We start from the raw sequence: 18,784 nt of genomic DNA, 5'->3' as shown, positions 1-18,784 counted from the left end.
CTTGCGGATGATTCTCTCTCTCTCTCTCAGATAGAGTCGAAGATTATCGGACGCTCGCTCAATACAGGGGATCACAGGCAAGACTAGGACGACGACTTCTAAGCAACAAAGTCCTACGCGATGTGTTTTGCTCGCATCATCAAGGCATTAAGGCACGTTTTGCTCTTCCATACGACGAACTAACTCCTCGTCCTCCTTCTCCCGCGACTATACCTTTTTCATCTCTGCCTACCGGACCCTTCCTCAACCTATTCAGCAACGTTCGTACACGATGGCATGAATATTCAGAACGTTCGCAGCGTTCAATATGAATGCGTTGATCTTGGCGAGAACTCTGTCCTTCCCTTCTTTCTCCACTTCTTCCCTTAACCTCATTCCGTTTACGTCAACTCACATTTACAACGTCGATATCTAAGGAAACGTCTTTTCCCAGGCTCGTTTTATTATTTAACAATTCTATGAAATACGTAAGAAAAGGAAGTTCCTTTTTTTCTGTTTTCATTCGTAAACTATTCGCAGAGAAAAATAATATAAATGAATTTAATCGAGAGATGAATACGCATAACAAGAAGTTACAGGAAGATACAGATTGTATTTATTTCGAGCGGATCTCCGCAGTAGAGCAGAACCTTTTTTCCGAATACGCTCGATCAAGGTTCATCGTGTTAACCGAGTAAACCGTGCGGGTATCGCGTATGAAACAGTCAAACGTTCGAAGAGGTGTATATCCCTGTATAGACGATATATGTAGCGAGGAGTGTTGAAAGGGTGGGAAGAACCGTAGGGAGAGAGGTAGTAGGTATGTGGGTAGGTACTCGAGGTTTCGTCAGCGGAGTGGCAAAGAGAAAGAGGAGGACGAGGAGGAGGAGGAGGAGGAGGAGTGATATAGCTGAACGCGGTTAAGGGAACGAGAGAGAGAGAGAGAGGGAGAGATAAAGAGAAAGAGAGGAATACCGGCAGAGAAACGGGTACAGAACGGGCATCGTGCTTTGAGAGAGAACGGACCCCGCGCTGAAAGTTCAATCAAGCTAAACAACATTTCTGTCCGGTCGCTCGCCAAAAAGCGGACTGCCGCACATGAACGAGCGAACGAACGGTCGGCAGCAGCAGCAGCAGCAACGGCAACAGCAGCAGCAGCAGCAGGCTGGGGCTGGCTAGCCAGCCAACGTTCCTCGACATCGGTCTGGCCTCAAACCAACTTCAAACGCGTATGAAATCGTGCTATCGCGCCGGCGAGAAGGGCGTGGCTCTGTCCGCAAGCCTCCCGACTTATATATGATTTTTATCCTACCTTCATTTCTTTCTACATTTTTTTTTTCTTCCTCTTGCATTTTCTTTCTTTTTTTCTTTTTTCCTTTTTTCTTTATTCCACTCTTACATCTATTCTTCTCTCGTTGTCTCCTTCCTCAGAAGTTGGGGTTTACGCGGAGAGAAGAGGGCTGATGGACGAGCAATATCGAAAGAGATAGATCATCGCGGCTGGTAGGAAGAGAAATATATAAACCATTGGACGTTACGGGGCCGGCAGCGAAATAGGAAAGCTCGAGATATATTAGAGTCCTCATATCTCTCTCTCTCTCACACACACTCTGCTAGGTTATAACTCTTCGTAAATGATATTATGGAAAGTATATCAGATGTATCGAAATTTGTATTTAAACCGAGGATTTATTATCTCTGCCGATTAATTCTATGCAATAGAAAGATCGAACGTAAAACACCAATCGTTTCCTTCCGTCTCTCTCTCTCTCTCTCTCTCTCTCTCTGTCGCTTTAGATAAGGTCCCTCAGTGTACACATGGTGTACCATGTATAACGATCCGTCATCGACTTCCTGCAACACGGATAACAAAGCTTAGATAGATGAGCAGAACTTGCGGATTACCGATTTTGACAACCGTTTGACGCTACGGTAAGTCTAAACACGTTAGTGCATGGCAGATCCTTGCTGTAGTCCTGCACGGGATTGTACACGAACCTAGGGGAAGAGAGAGAGAGAGAAGAGGATGGCTGAGTGGACGCCAGATTGATCGGAGCCAAGGGTGGTTATGTCGGTGACGTGAGCAAGGGAGAAAGAGGAGGTGGGCTTATGGGTGACCGAGGTCGTCGCCCGGTTTCAGCTTTCTCTCTCTCTCTCTCTCTCTCTCTCTCTCTCTCTCTTTGTGTCCTCGCACTTATCCCTTTTATTTCCCTTTTTTTTCTCTCCCTCTCTTTCATTTGCCCTCGACGTTCAGCCGATCGTAGTTTTTTTTTCGATGTAACGATATTGAAGCTTCTGATTCTTTACTACTTCGTGGCATGATATAAAAGGGAGAGGAAAAAAGGCTGAACGTTGATGCTCAGAAATCGATTGAATAAACGAACTGAGAGAAGTAATACTGTTGGACGATAACGTACGTGGGTGTATGTGTGTGCGCGCGTGTGTGTATGTGTTGTTGGCAATGTTCACCGAAGAATTTCTTTAGCGCGTGTCTTAGCTGCGTAATAAAGTCGAACCATTATTACAAAATGTTTTATCCTATGGGCAAAATCTAGAAAATTAATGTAAAAACCGATAAATGGTAGAAGAGAAGTAATCTTTGTTCAAGAGATAATCCGCCGAAGAAAAGGGAAAATGGGAATTGGTTTCGATTAAGTACCTAAGAAGAGTATAACAATGTAAACACGAGCCTGCACCGATGCGTGCCTGCGAATATCTTCTTAATGCATTAAAACGTGTGCCGCACGAATGTCGTGTCTCGGTGAGAAACAAATAGCCGGTCTGATAACGTTTATTTGAGTGGTACGCGACGGTTGGAAAAGTTTGAAAGTGGAATTGAAAGCAAAGCTGGCGAGCACGTAAACCGTGTTTGCCACTTGCTGCCGCCGAACGCGCGTTCACCTTGATTCGCGATTCACGTATTTTCGGTAACGATTCAATTCGAACTATCGACAAACAAGAGGGAGTTACGGAGAGGGAGGGAGAGAGAGAGAAAGAGAAAGAGATAAAAAAAATAAAACAAAGTGACAGTCAAATGTAACTTCGAGCCGGGGGGAATTTGACGAGTGCCCATTTGGAAGACCAAAATAGGAAGAGAATTATTTATTCAACAAGCATCCCTTTCGACGCGTTAAAATCGAAAAAGGCGGCCGAGCGTATTTAACCCTCTTTTCTCCCCAGACAACGACTACCACTAGCACTAGCAGTAGCACTACCACTGCTACCCCTATTGCTCGTCCCTCATAACTCTTCTTTCTCTTTTGCTTCAGGTTGAATAAACGTACTCTATATCTCGATCCTCTGTTTCTTTCCCACTTGGACGAAGTAAGCTTTATTTTATTTCCCCCATTGTTTCCACTCCTCGCGGACACTACCCTCACGTAGTCCTCATTTTGCTCTCACACGAAAGCTCGCTTTCCAATACAGACACGTAAAACGTCTATAAAACGTCTGCACGATCTCCTCATCGTCGTCGTCGTCGTCGTCGTCGTCGTCGTCGTCGTCGTCGTCGTCGTCGTCGTCGTCGTCGTCGTCGTCGTCGTAAGGGACGCAAGAGCATCAACTCGCACACACGCGCACACGCACACGCACACGCGCGCAATTACGTCGGGATCTCTTTTCTCGGTGTTGTTCTTGGTTCCTGAACGTTGGCATTATTTTCCTCGGTGGTCCCTTTGTTTCGGTTCATTCCATTGAACTGCAGGCGAGATAATACGACCTACGGACCCTCACGATCGACAGACAGACGACTATGACGACACATTACCGACGATGAAACAAACCCGCATTCTCACCTCTCTGTAATTCGCTGTTTTATCTGACGAACGTTTTTTTTTTCCTTCCCTTATTATACCACTATCTCACAAAGAGTATATCAAATGTATTCTATCACGCGAATGTGAAACATTAATTCACACAATATTCCTATCCAGTCAATTAGGAATTCCATTCTCTCTAAGCAATCTGTTAAATCAATCGGGAACTCTCTTTGTCATAGGTAGATCTAACGTCGATTATAGAGAGAGAGAGAGAGAGAGAGAGAGAGAGAGAGAAGGAACTGAAGCTAAGCGAATAGTAGTACTACTAGCTATGGACCAACTATTTCCGGGATGTAGAGGTCGAGACAGGAGGAGTATTAGTTAACCGTTGGCTTATGCATCTCTGAGTAAATTCCGAACTGGAGGGCATCTAGGATAATATTATGCTGTGCTGACATCTTTGGTGTTAGCCAGGCCGTCCGTTACCCGATACCAGACTACGAAGCAATCCCTTGGCCTTCCTTCCTTCACTTCCCTTCGGAACAGCGGAACCCAAGCAACGTCGATAGCCAACCCGAGATCCTGCGGTCACCCCTTACAGGAAAGGCCAAAGGCGCCTTCTCTCTCTCTCTCTCTCCCTCTCTCTCTCTCTTGATTCTCTTCCTCTTTTAGCCTTTCTCTTCGAGAGAGATTGAGAAAGGAAGATGAAGAGAGATAGAAATAGAAAGAGAGAGAGAGAGATAGTAGGAAAGCCCAACCTTACCAGAGAAGGCAAGGGAAAGCGGCTGGCTGACCGAACACCACGCCTTACCATCCATGCTTCTATACCAACGCTACGAAGCTTTCAAATTAAGGCACAATTTCGTCCAAGGAGCCTCGATCCGAATTAACGAGACGAGCGCTACCGGGAATGAGCGCACCTGATCCCTCCTGGTGCATTTTCCTAAACGACGTTGCTGCACTACATGTTCTCTCTCCCTCGCTCGTTCGCCACAACCTTTACAATTCCTAGAACGCGGGAATTAAACGTGAAATTTACTTCCGAGCGAATCATAGGTCGACTCCATTTCGATGATAGCCAGAGCGAAATCGAAGGTGGGAGTACAAACTCTGGGAACAGAATTGGAAGGGAACGCTGTGAAATATAAAATGGTAGTAGCAGTTTTCTTCCCTCTCCATTCTTTATCATCTCTTATCTTCTTTCTCTTCCTACCACGAAATCACGATTCCATCAGGGAGACAAAATTCTATCGAATCGTAGCGGTCGTCTAACGTATTGTCGTATATTCTTGGCATTTCTACGATATGTTCCTATACATCTTCCCTCTTCTCTCCTACTTACTGAAGAAAATAAAGAAATTTTCAACGACGAGATCTTCTCTTCTCTTCTCTTCTCTTCTCTTCTCTCCTTTGGCTATTCTTTATCGTTTCTTTGCCGACGACAACAACGTTCTCCTTCTCCGAACAACCCTTTTCCCGAATTCGGGAGGAAGAGAGTTTCGCATTTAAAGCGCAAGAAAAAGATAGGAATCTTCTGCAACGTGCTCGCGTTGCAGGGGAAAAACCGGTACGGGGGAGGGGATCCCGGCACCCTTTTGCACCCGAGAAAAGTTAAAAGTGCGGGCTATCATCATCTTGGTAAGGAGGGGGGAAAAAGAAAAAAGAGAAAATACGAAAAAAAAAAAAGGAAAGAAAAAAGAAAAAGAAAAAAAATATACTGATGTCGAGTGTATGCATGCGAAAACCGTTTTCTCTCACGTATTTCTAACCTCGTTCTGAGACGTTCGTTGAATTTATCGTTCCAGTATAAATACCAAAGACGGCGAGTATGCTCCGCATACCACGCGTGAAACGAATCTACATAGATATGAAGTCTCATATACGAAAGCAGTCATAACCGAAAATGAAAAGCTCGCCTATACCCTTCCCTTCCTCGAGAATAATATTGTTACAACGCTTGTTTTTCTTTTCCTTTATTTTTTCTTTTTTTATTTTTTTTCTTTCTTCTTCATCCATTCCGCCCACACCTTTCTTTTCTTTTTTTTTTTTTTTTTTGTATTTTTTTTTGTATCTTCCATCCCCTCGTGTCATCGTTTAACGTGGTCGAAGTGTATCGACCGAAAAAGGAATAAAAATATTTGACGTCCCAAAAAATGTCTCTCCGTTTTTACTGCCACGTTGATTGTCCATGACAGGTGTATTATGTTTTTGCCGGTGGGGCCGCGTGGGTCATCCGTGGTCTATAATCCTACAACGTTATTTTATATATTTCATCTTAGAATAATTCTGATCTCTCTACAAACAAAACGTGTTCAATTACTATTATTGTCATCAACGCTTTAAAATTCGAATGTGATGACATTATTCCAAATACCGAAAGACTCTTTGCTACTCCCGTATCCCCTAAAAAAATATTCCCTCCTCCTCGACAATTTTTCTCGTGGTCGAACAAATATATCGAGAAATCTTTTTTCTCTTTTTTCATTTTAATTTTTTACTCGTCTCGCGTCTCGTTCCCCGGTACACGTATTTTCAAACGATCTACCCGTAATAACAAACGCGAAAATATTTTCGAGGGAAAGATGCGACTACGAACGATAGATACGTAGAACGACTTTGTGCGCAACAATTAAACATAAGCCTACGGCGAAAAAGAAAAGAAAAGAAGAGAAAAAAAGGAAAAAAAAAAAACAAGGAACAAGAAGAGGGATAAAAAAAGTGATACGAATCGAGAGCGGGCGAAACTTGCGTGAATGTTACAAAAGTTTGTGGTTGCAGTCTCTGGAGGGATGACTCGGTATGATATTCGAAATAGGGGAAGAAAGAGAAAGAGAGAAAAGAAAGAGAGAAAGAAATAAGGGAGAGAGATGGAGTCGTCGTCGTCGTCGTCGTCGTCGTCGTCGTCGTCGTCGTCGTTGGGATGGCGCACAGTTAACGTTGAATACGTCAGCATGCCCCAGCGCGTCGGCGCCCAGCCTTGCATCAAGAATTTATGAAATGATATCATTTTCGTTTAATTAAAACTGTAATAACAGTTTTCACTGCATTCCGTTGCTCACACATTCAAATATATAGAAGAAGTTAGTCGCAATTGTAGGACCTTGTCAGCACGTTCTTGTCTACAAAACTGATGCGGAAGATGGTCTTAAAGTAGACAAAACGCATCATCAAATGGTCATACATAATTGAAATAATAAACAATAAAACATTTTTAAGAGATAAATTCTTCAAGATTATAATATTAGAAAGTATCATTGCATAAAGTTGAAAAAGAAACTAATGGAAAGTTAAATGGAAGCGCTATTCGGACACAGGTAAGCTTCCGATATTATGGAAAGCGTGCACGGTTTGTATCGGAAATAAAAAAAGGTAAAAGAAAAAACGGAATATCAAACCGAGTCGCATTATCCTATTTACACTCTGCTACAATGTAAATGGACCCTGGCGTATATATAATATCGTAATATTCAGGCGCGTTAACAAAAAAATCGTGCGATTTCTGCAGAAAGAGAAGCGGCATGTGTTGCGAAATGTGTGCACGATTAAGGTAAAGGGATCCTTTCTCTCTCGCTCTATCTCTCTCTCTCTATCTCTCTTTCTCTCGGATAAGCCATAGAGTGCCTCTATTTTGCTAGAAGAGAGAATCCTAAAGCAGCCTCGTATTCGAGGGGCGAAAACGTGGAACGGTTTCTGTTGGTGGAGGTGGTGGTGATGGTAGTATAGTAGGAAGGAAGGAAGGCGACGAGAATGGAAAATAAACGTAGCGATGATGCCCCGAGTTTGAAACAATTAACATAACAAAGCGAAGGGGAGCGAGGGATGCTCGGAATAGGAAGGATACCTCACAACGAAACCAACGGAAAGAGAAAGAGAATGAGAAAGAGAGGTGGCCGTGTTTCTCTTGAGATTTTGGCACCGTTTCTACCGTCGCCGGCAGCCTATTCCAACTTGTGGTATTCGAAAACATTTTCCACGGACGGGTGTAAACGGATCTGACGTGAAACGCCCGAACGGTGCTAGCAAAACTTTATTCCCTCACCTGCCAGTGTCAACATTTTATAAATCGATCACGTATACCCCTTCGATACCCTAATATTACGATAAATACAACAATTTATATCAGAGGATATTTCGAACGATTCTTACGCGTATTTGTTCTTCGTCGTCTTCTTCGAATCTCTGCTTTAAATCGTTTTCTTTGAACGATAAAGTAAGTATAATCTTTTTCTTTCTTAAATTAACCAAGATACGCGAACCTTGGATAGATCGTCATTCAAAAAATGTCATGGAAATTTTGATTTCTTCCAGACCGATAGGTCGCGAGGCAATCTGTTATTCTCGTAAGTGACACACACGACACAGTCGGATCGAGGAGAACATTTTCCAGGCGATGCGTTTCAAAGTACATCGATTCAGAACATCTTCAATGTCTCCCTCTTCCTCTCTTTCTATCTCTCTCATTTATTCGCTAGTATCTTCTACCAACACTACCACCACCGTCACCATCGTCGTCGTCGTCGTCGTCGACTTGGCTCGGCTTATTTGATTAAGGTGCATTGAAGGCGCCATGCATATAATCGTATAAATTGCTTTTGATGCGAGAGAGTACAGCTTTCCACCCACCCCTTCTCCACCACCAGCTTCACCACCTTCCTACGTGGATGAAAGTCACGTTCTCTCTCCCTCCTCCACCTTTTACCTCTTTCTTTACTCTCATTTTCTCTCTCATTTTCTCTCTCATTTTCTCTCTCATTTTCTCTCCCATCCCTCTCTCTTTCTTTCTCTATTTCCCCAAGTCTTCCAAGTTTGAAAGGAACGCGCGCACGATATATTGCGCGCAACAAATAAAATACCGTTCGTGCCATGAAAAGTCACCGCTGCTACGAGACGAGAACGCAGAGTGTGAAAGCCGTTTCTCATCGACAATGCCATGAAAGAATGTCGATACCCGTTCATTTCTGTACTAGAGGAGGGAAACATTTCTTCTTTTTTTTTCTTCTCTTCTCTTCTCTTCTCTTCTTTCTTCCTTTTTTATTGGGATCGCGAGAAAGAGAATATATAGAAACGAATGGCCAAGTGAAAAGAGGAACCTCCAGAGTTACTCTAACGGTATTCAAAGTTTCTATTCGTGAGAGTGAACGCGAACACGTTCACGTTCGTGTTCGAGTTATGACGGATTCGCGATTGAAGCTGCATCTTTAAAACATGAACACACATTCGGGCCGATGGAATATACGAAGACATCCTTCAAGAGTATATTTCTTTCGGTTTTCTTTTTTTTTCTTTTACAAGGGCTTGCTTGTATTTGAGGTCAGGAAAAATAGTTTGAGTTGGAGAAATCAAATCGTTGGAGAGTGCGTTGAACTACTTCCCGATAGAATTTTAGGGACAAATTTATATAGGTCAACACGCATTTTTATTCATTTATTTATTTATTTAATTTTATATATATATAAGAAAGAATACAAAAAAAAAGAATATTAAAATATAAATATCAGTCCACACTAAATATAAGGGAGATATATCGAATTATTTTATGTTAACGGCCATGGCGCGGTGATAGAACTACTTCCCGCTCGATCATTTAAGTCAAGCAGCGCTGAGTAAAATTAGTACTTGGATGGGTGACCCGCTTGAGAAAAAAAAAGAAGAAGGGAAAAGAAGACGACTTTGTGCCGTAAATTTGAAATCGCTTTGCCGCGCATCGTAAATACCGACAACTTCGTGGTGTCGCTCGGAAAAAAATCACTCCCATCACATTTTCTCAAAAGAAAAGTATAACTTCAAAAAAGTCTATAATCGTTGCATGAAAAATTGCAAGCTCATTGTGTTTAACCAATACGCGATAATAAATGTCTATGATCAAATAGAGAAACATTTGAAATAGATCGAAAATTCATGATCGTATTAACGCTTTCTCCTCCTCCATTAAAGATAGCGTCATTGAAGAGAATCTCGAGGAGAGAACGCTTGTATCCTGCAGTTTGTCCCGATATTGCAGTTTGACTAACGCAACTAGAAAATACGGTCTTGCATACACAGGCGAAGCAGCGCAACAGCACAGCAGCAGAAGCAGCAAAAGCAGCAGTAGTCAGCACAGCGTTCGAGGGAAGTATAAAATGTCAATACGTTTACCGGCGACCCATTGTTGAACTTGATCTATGTTTATGGGCGTGACGGCAGAGCCTAGGTCGCCGTCGCGTTGCATATACGAAAACGAAACCGACTGGAAGCACGAGTATTTCTTTCTATAATGTTCCGCCTGTAATGGCACAAAGGCGGTCCTCGTTTCCTAACTTGTGTAAATCTGAATACACCTATACGTATATACAAATATAGATTCGCATATACAGTTTCGAGGTTGGCGATGAGCTTCGTTCGCGAGAATCCTCGATACGGGAATAAATCTTTTTTAGATTTATCTCAAAACGTGTACCTTTGGGAATGCATCGGGATAGACGCACGTGTTACTTCTTTTCATTTATATTTTTCTTTTTTAATCGCGCAATAACCTCGCTCGATTAAAATTATGCGAATTAAAAAAAAGCATATTCAAATGAGGTAAGAATAAAAGGAGCATTTTCTTCGATATCACGAATGGGCTTTTGAGGAAAGACAGAGACAAAGACAGAAATAGGGAGAGATAGAAAGAGAGAGAGAGAGAGAGAGAGAGAAAGGGTAATGCCGGAGAAGAAGGGCTGAGGCGTCGGAGACTCCACAAGGGAATAAAACCTGATTTAGGACTGCGGTCGAGAAATCTCTCAAGGGACCCTCTGAGCTGACCACCGTGCACTCACTTCGCTTTCCAGTGTCCCTCTGAGTACGATCCTCTCGTAGCGCTATAGTCTGCGCTTCCGTTTCACTATCTCTCTCTCTCTCTCTCCCTACAGTGTCCAACACGTCCGATGTCCCCTGTGTCCCTCGATGCCAACAAGTGCGACTCTTTACCAACATCGCGTTCGAAATGCATTCGGAATACTAAGGAACTCTCCGGGGTGTTATCCGAGAATACGGTTTGATAAAGAGAGAGAGAGAGAGAGAGAGAGGGAAAGATGAAAGACTCTTCAAGTAGCCGAGAAAACACGTAACTACAAGCTCGTCTACAAATTGCCTATGAATATCTTTAAACCCTCCTTTCCATCTCCTCTCGCGTTTGGGAGAGTTTGGCCAACTCGGCCGATCGGTTCCATCAAAAATGTATTCCGAGCGTGTTAGGAGAATCAAATTTCGCGAGGCCGACGAGATCCATTAAACGGCGCGTTCGGCGTCACTGCCGATCGATTCGGAAGAGGAAAGAGGGAGAAGAGAGAACGTTGGAAGAGCTTCTTCTTCTTCCTCCTCCTCTTCCTCCCACCCTCCATCCCTCTCTTTCACGATCGTTGGCTCCGTCAAGCGTTTCGAGTACGTTTTCAAATTCTACGAGAAGGAAGAAGAGGAAGAGGATATCGGTCGTCTATTCCCTTCAAAAAAACGATACGAGAAGAAATCTCATGATTTTTCTTTACCTCTTGGAGAGAAAATGAGAGAGGACTTTTGCGTCAATGATCGATGAATCGTAATATATGTTTGGCTCTTGCTATATCCTCTCTCTATCGAGTGGTTGGATATAGGAAAACATTTATTTAGATCAAGAGTTAAAGATCATCTAATGAAAAACTCAAAAGGAATGTGGTGGTATTAAATGGAAAGGAATTTTTGAGTAAAAAACGAAAAGTCGGAAATATCATTAGACGAAAAACCCAAGAGTAGGTATTGGATGAAATTTGAATATAGAGTCAAAGACGAAGAAGGAGAGAAGAGGGAAAGGGATAGGGTAAGGATAGCAAAAGGGACGACGGATATAGATAGAGTAAGAGTAAGAGAGAGAGAGAGAGAGAAAGGAAGGAAGGAAGGAAGACGCTCCTGGCACAGCCTAGCGTGTAGTTTACTACGTGCCTGCCTGTCGGGGCATCCCGTGACCGTGGTCTAGCTTAAGGATTCGGGTCAGGCTGTAACCTGCCTCGATTGCAAATACAGAGGAGAAACACAGCTCTTGGAAGCGCTGCCAAAACCAAAACTCAAGTAGCACTACTAGCCAGTGGCGGATTTCCGCACAGGCGCACAAGGCGCGCGCCTGGGGCCTCTTAAATCAAAGGGCCCTTTAATCTACGATCCCAAAATAAAAAGATATAATTGTTTCCTTTTAAATGTCATCCTTATAACCGTCATCGAATAAAACTATTATTTATCGCGAGATGTTCATTATTCAGAGAGATGGCTCCGAATTAAATTGCATCTGGGATTTCTCAAGTGTTAAATCCGCCACTGCAACTAGCTGCTGCTAGCTGCAATACCAATACCCTTCCATGTGTTACCACTAAAATGCAAAACTTTAATCGGATTCCTTTTTCTCTCTCTCTCTCTTTTTATTCTACTATTTTCCTCTTCCAAATAAACGATATAGTACCGTGTTACGAAATTTGACTTGGGAAAATATTCGTGCGAAATATCACCTTATGTTTTGCATCGACACAAAGCATTGCTTCTTCCAGTTTCTTTTCCGAGTCTCTCGAATAAGTATATATGTATAGATATGTGGGTGTGCATGTGCGAGTACAAGTAAAGGAACATATACGTTGACTCCGTTAAAATGGATCGTCCAAACGCGATAGTAGAAAGAAGATGGTCGCCCGAGATAAGAGAATGGATTGTACAAAATAGAAAATAATATACTTTTATATCGAGACGTATCTTTGGATATTGTTAAACAAGGGAAGAACGGGGGACGATTGATCTATCGCTAGAAAATGTCTTCTATGCAATGTTATTTTTTTGAAGATCTATTGTCTAGGTAGTAACGTCTCCACACGGAAAGATCCTTATCGCGTGAAAGATGTTGAAACGGTAAATCGTTGGAAAAAACGAATTCTCCGGAAGAATGTTGGAAAAGCACGCGACGTTAGGGAAAAATAGCACGCACTTTGTCACCGGATATGAATCCTATTGAGCATACTTAGAATATGCCCTGGCAAAAGCTCGCGGCTGATGCAAGAATGCGAACGACTACGACGACGACGACGACGACGAAGCGGCGTAAGCTCGCGTTGCTCCAGAGAGTCACTGAAGAATGGGCCAGCATACCGTAAGTTCTTCGCCATCTTTTTTAATGCACGCGCTGTCATGCGGCACCCGTATGAGTGAGTAGCGGTTGGAACTTGCGAATATTAAAAGTACTTTTTGAGTAAGCCACTCGAGAGAGAAAGAGAGAGAGAGGGGGAGAGAGAGAGGGAGAGAGGTTCGCGAGCATGCGCGCGCGCGCGCCTATTTCATATCTGTACCTAGGTTAATTCGAGATAACGTAAATGCAATTTCTACTGCAAAACTATTCGCATATCCTTTTAGAAAAGAAAGTGGTAATAAGGAAATAATAATTGAGTGATCCTAAATCGATCGCGAGTGAAAATAGCGTACCTGGCTGATAAAGGTAGAGGTCCGCGGCGCGCGGCCACACGATCGCCGAGCGCTCCACGCTGCCTGTTTGATTCCGCGTGTTTGCGGATCCCGGAAATCCTATGAAGAGAGACGAAGAAAAATAATAGTTTTCACAAGGCACAATAACGCACGAGAAAGAAGAAGAATAAAAAGAAGAAGAAGAAGAAGAAGAAGAAGGAGTAGAAGTAGAAGTAGAAGTAGAAGAAGAAGTAGTAGTAGTTGTAGTAGTAGTAGAAGAAGTAGAAGAAACTAAACTAAATGGTCAGTTTTCTTTTCTTCGAGATATCGAAAAAAAACTTTTTCTTGGCGAGTGTCTCTTCTTCTTTTCTTTTTTCGCTAATCGTTCCGTAACGTGTCCGTAGAAAATCTATGACGTTCGATAAGCGTCATCTTAATCGTCATCGTCGTAATCATTCCTTTTCTTCTTGAATTCTCGATAGATTAAAGGTATCGACAACGATTCGAAGGAACAAACAAACAAACACTTTTTCCGATTTATCAATTGAAGCACGTGAGCACAGGAGAGAAACCAATGACGATGACGACGACACCACGTTCGTAGCGAGTAATTGGTCGGCTTCGTCTATGTTGTCTAACCACGTGTTCGTTCTTCTCTCCCTCTCTCTCTTTCCCACGATAATTTTTCTTTCACAGTCGTAGAAAAAAGTAACGATAAACCACGAAATCCAAATGGATTAACTAACGTTCTCTCGCACACGCGCGCGCGCGCGCCCACGCAGCACGCGGTTAGAGAGAACGAGTGGTGCAGCACTGTATGTTATTCGCGTGCTAGGTATCAGCCGTTTTGGAGGAATTGACCGCGTGGTTGCAACCACCACCTTCGATTGTCCTCGTCGTTTTCCTTCTACTCGTTGTCAACCTCGTCCTCGTCCTCGTCGTCGTCGTCGTCGTCGTCCTCGTCCTCGTCGTCTTCGTCTTCGTCTTCGTCGTCGTCGTCGTCCTTGTCGTCGTCGGCGTACTCATCAAGGAGATACAACGTGGAAAAGTTCAACGAGCTGGCCGACGAAACCACCAGCAACCAACCAACCAATTACCACCAATTACCACAACCAACCACCAACGACCGGCTTTTTATTTAATCTTCATAGAAAAGTTAAGCAATTAATTATCAACGTTATTTTATTTATTTCTTCATCTCTCCCTTGTTCTCCCTCTTTCCCTCTCTCTCTCTCTTTCTCTCTCTTTCTCGATTTTTCTTACTTTGCTCAACTCGAGAGGTTAGATAAGATAGATATGCTTCGCACCAACCTTCGGCTCGTTCTTCGCGTCCTTTTCCTGAGAGAACAACAACACGTCAGCCAATGCAATTCCCCCCAACCCCCCCTTTAACTCAACTCAACACCGGCAACGATTAATCGCGAATAACGTTCATCGACGAACGACACAATTCGTAAAAGGAGCTGAGTAAACGCACATGTAAATAATATGAACCAGGTTCGAGAGGAAGTTAAAAATTGAAACGAAAGAAAACGGAAAGAAAGAAAGGAAAAAAAGGAAAAAAAAAAAAGAAAGAAAGAGAGAGGGGAAAAAAAGGGGAAAGAAAGTAAAACAAAGACGGGGATGGGAAAAGCACGCGCACGCACACACAGAAGGATAAATGACGAAGACCGGTGGTTAGACGACGACAACGACGACGACGACGACACGGGGACGTGTGGTTTGGATTGATATAAAACAAACGGGGCAATGAAAGAAAAATATAAAAAAAAAAAAGTAAAACTTCAGGGGTCCGCAGGGTTAATCGTAATCCGTGGAAAACTAAAACGAGTTTAAACGATAGAGAAAAAGAGAGAGAGAGAAGAGAGAGAGAGAGAGAGAGAGAGTGGGAACTAGCGCACTCGGCAACGACGCCACCTCCTTTGGCAAAACGTGGAGATGGTGTACACTGCGGTCGCTCTCCGCACACTGAGGATAGCTGACGTCACGAGCCCACCACGCGGAGGTGGTCTCGCGAGCGACCGGTTCGCGCCGGCGCCCGCGGCGCTGCAATCCCTATAGGCATACGACACGATATACCTTTCCCGTTTCCACCACGCTTTGCTTCCTTCTGTATGCCGGTATCACTGTATATACTTAGCTACACCACCCCACCTACCTAAAGCCAGACCTACTCCGTTCCACCTACGCGAACGAAGAGAGACCGAGTAACGCTTTAACCGTCGACGGAGGAGCTAACACGTAATGGGGTTTTACCTTACGCGACGAAGGATACGCTCCGAGAGATCATACCAACGATTCGACCTATGCTATCAACCCCGCCAGGGTATCCCCCTTTCTTCCCATCAACTTCTTATAATAATAGATTTTCGATACATTTTCTTAACGTTCAGGATTGCTCAAATATTTGCACCTAGAATTTGGACGATCTTAATGATGAGTTGCCTTTGAACATTGACATTTTTAATAAATAATTGTAAGTATAATAGGGGAGACAAAATTAGAATTCCATGAACGAGATTGTTCTTTCTTTCCTTCTTTCTCCTTCGGTCTGAGTAATAAAATACAGTTTCCACGCGAGGTCTCTGAAAGAAAAGATCGGGAGTGGCTCGTTCCCGCGGTGTTAGCCACGATCCTTCGAGTGATCTTCTACAGGCAGAAAACCACGAAGGAACGGGCAAATTCTCGAGGAGAAAGCTTTGGGGGAGAGTAGTAGTAGTCCTTCCTTTCCCTCGGTCCGTCGTTAAGGGGGTGGAAAGTTTTGCCTCCGAGAGTTTCAAACTAACTCGGTTAACTCGAAAAGAGCGAAGGAACGACGACGACGACGACGAGGACGAGGACGACGACGATGAAGAATCGACGAAAGATAAGAATGACGCTGTGTTTCTTAACGATTGGATTTATATCGAATACCACGTCATAGATCAGTGACGTGTTATCCCATCATCATTGACAAACGAATACAAACGAACAAAAATTGTACGAAGGAACAATTCTTATTCGGCGAATTAAAAGAGGAGTAACTTCATCGATTGTGCGCTAAAAAAAAAAAAAGCAAGAATATCATGTCATCGTAAAGTAGGGATATGTTCATGAAGATCAAAAAGAATGGATAGGCTTAAACATGAAAGGAAAGCAATCGTAACGATTGTCGACTGGTCCGTAGGTAGGACACTTGTTTTAAGTACGCGCATACCGGACGTATATGTAGGTTGATACGTCAAAGCAAAAATGTACGAAACCAGAAAGAGCGAGAGAGAGAGAGAGAGGGAGAGGGAGAGGGAGAGGGAATGAAACAAAGGGTGAAAAAAGAAAGGAAAAAGAAAAAAGCAGTGCGAGAAAAAGCGTCCTCCCGTCATCTCTCTTTATTTCTATCTCTCGCTCCCTCTCTATCACTTTCTTGACTCTTTCCCTTTTCCTCTCGGTCGTTGGTACCGTTGGGTGGGCTACTGGTAGAAGGTGGATGGAAATCAATAGCCCTGAATAATGAACCCCAAGGCAGCACCCTCGCTCCGCTCTCCACGGTCTGGAGCAGTCTCTCATGCATCCTCTCGTTCCGGAGAGAAAGAGAACGGGAGGGTAAGGAGAAAGCGAGAGGAGCAAAAGGTACGGTAGGAGAGACAGGAATGAGAGAGGAACAGGGAAGAAGGGTGTATACATATATATAAAGATGTGTATACGTATATACACAGAGAAAGAGAGAGAGAAAGATCTATATATTAGTCTATCTTTCCTCCTTCATCCAGCCGTTCTCTTCTTCGGCAAGCAAAGCCTACCGAGCCTCCTCCAACTCCACCTTCGCTTCCTCCTTTTCCTCCTTCTCCTCCGACTGTAGGATGTTCGAAAGGAGGTGTTTGTGTCCTCTCTCCTAGCCCCCAACTTTACTACGAGACCCCCTCGAACTCAATTCGGATAACCGACGGAAGAGAAGGAGAAGCGCAGGAGGACACGGAAAATGATTACCCTCTACCCCTTCTCGTCGTCGTCGTCGTCCTCGTCCTCTTCCTCCTCCTCCTCCTCCGCCTACCATTCTCCTCTCCCTTCCTTCGTTCTCTTCCTCTGCCTCTCTTTCGTCTTCTCCAGGACGGATCGATGGTCGTCGAGCACCTTGGTTCGTGATTCTCTTGGATTCGGATCAATACCTACTTTAGTATTGCAATAAAATGCTCAAACAGAGCGTTATGATAGTCCGCTCTCCTATCGAGTGCCCATCGAAGAAACGATTTGGCGAGCAGTAAATTTATTTACGATTGACTCCTGACGTAAACGATGTACGTCGTTATGATCCGCGGAAACGATGACATCCGTTAATGAAATGTTTTCCATCGGATAAATAGAGAACGGTTAAATGACGAGAGAAAAGAATATTATTAGCATAATTAAGATACCCCATACATCTACCGAGGCACGATCATCCCTCCAAACATTTTTTCTTATTCTTTTAATTGTTGTTCTGCCGAAGCCAAATTCGTTTCGACGAGATTCGTAAGAAAATTCCTTTCTGATGTCTTCATCTGGCAACGGGGTATGGCTACTACGACCGGTTGAATAAATAGACATGCCAATTTACATAGTCGTTAACGGGTATGGTTGGCAAGTCCTTATCGACTGTAGTTGGTGAGTACGGCTGAACCTCCCTCCTGACCTAGCCAACGCGTTCTACGTTATTCCTACACCTTCCTCCCCCACTTCCTCATACCTTACCATCGGCAAGGATCCCAATTGGTTATATACCACCTTGGATCCCCAATACTCCTCTCGCTAAACTGAAACGCTTATTAAAGATCGATCGGGGACACTGCGGAAACTCTTCCGATGCATTAACGAATTGAAAATAACGAAAGGGATGCGGATCTTCGCTTGGCTCGTAACGTGTCGTCTCCGATGATTTAAACAGAGAAAGAGAGAAAGAGTGGCTTTGCTCGAATAAACGTCTTTTTAACCCCGTTTTAACATTTACATGATATTATTCGAAAAACGAGGAAAATTTCTATCATCATCGTTCGCGTGAAATATCAGATACTTTAAATTCAACCAGGACTGGGAGAATAAATTGTAGTCTCTAAGTTTTGACACGGGCAAAAACAACGGCTAACACTGAGGTCTCGTTTTTCCTTCCCTTCCGTGCAGGTAAAAGAATTCAAATGTCGTTGATGTAGTAGTCGATTTCAAATCCAAGGAGGATTTTCGTAAGAACGAACCAGGAACCGGGGAACGAAGAAGCTATGCTAGAAAATGTATCGGCAGCTTATGTTTTTTCCCATCTCAAGAAGAATCCTTCTTCTTCGCGAGCACCACCGTCAGCCTCGTTGGGAATTTCTATTCTTCGCATTCGACGGTCCGGAATTTTTCGAGGACGGCTTCTTCTCTTTCCGACATACCCTCCTCCTCTACTTGGAGCATCAGCATCAGCCTCATTCTTAGCCGCAACAGCAGCCACCGCAACGCGAGAGTGTAATTTTAGTTTGATGCTGAGAAAGGAAGAAACGAGAAGAAGAAGAAGAAGAAGAATAAAAGGAAAAGAAAAGAAAAGAAAAGAAAAGTAAGAAAGCAAGGAGGAAAGAAAACAGCGAGAAAAACCTCAGCGCGCGGCTATTTCTCTCTTTTTCTTTTGGATG

General features: G+C 43.5%; 1 protein-coding gene across 3 annotated transcripts in view; it reads right to left on the bottom strand.

Moving 5' to 3' along the window:
• LOC122514038 (CUGBP Elav-like family member 4) overlaps window positions 1–15,110 on the bottom strand; it is a 486,258-nt gene extending 471,148 nt beyond the window's left edge. Inside the window, exons 1-3 of one of the 3 annotated variants that reach the window (XM_043630660.1) lie at window positions 15,068–15,110; window positions 14,478–14,504; window positions 13,188–13,286 (exon numbers count right to left, since the gene is read on the bottom strand). The gene's annotated coding sequence lies outside the window, so the exon portion shown is untranslated. Of the gene's footprint in view, window positions 1–13,187; window positions 13,287–14,477; window positions 14,865–15,067 lie in introns of those variants that run through there. The other 2 variants (XM_043630651.1, XM_043630654.1) reach the window with 2 other exon arrangements.
• Window positions 15,111–18,784: the final 3,674 nt, after the last annotated feature.

The sequence above is a fragment of the Polistes fuscatus genome, unplaced genomic scaffold (assembly GCF_010416935.1).
Source record: "Polistes fuscatus isolate 324 unplaced genomic scaffold, CU_Pfus_HIC Scaffold13, whole genome shotgun sequence".
NCBI lineage: Eukaryota > Metazoa > Arthropoda > Insecta > Hymenoptera > Vespidae > Polistes > Polistes fuscatus.
Note: the sequence above shows the minus strand (reverse complement) of the source record. Positions and strands in the feature narration are given on the sequence as shown.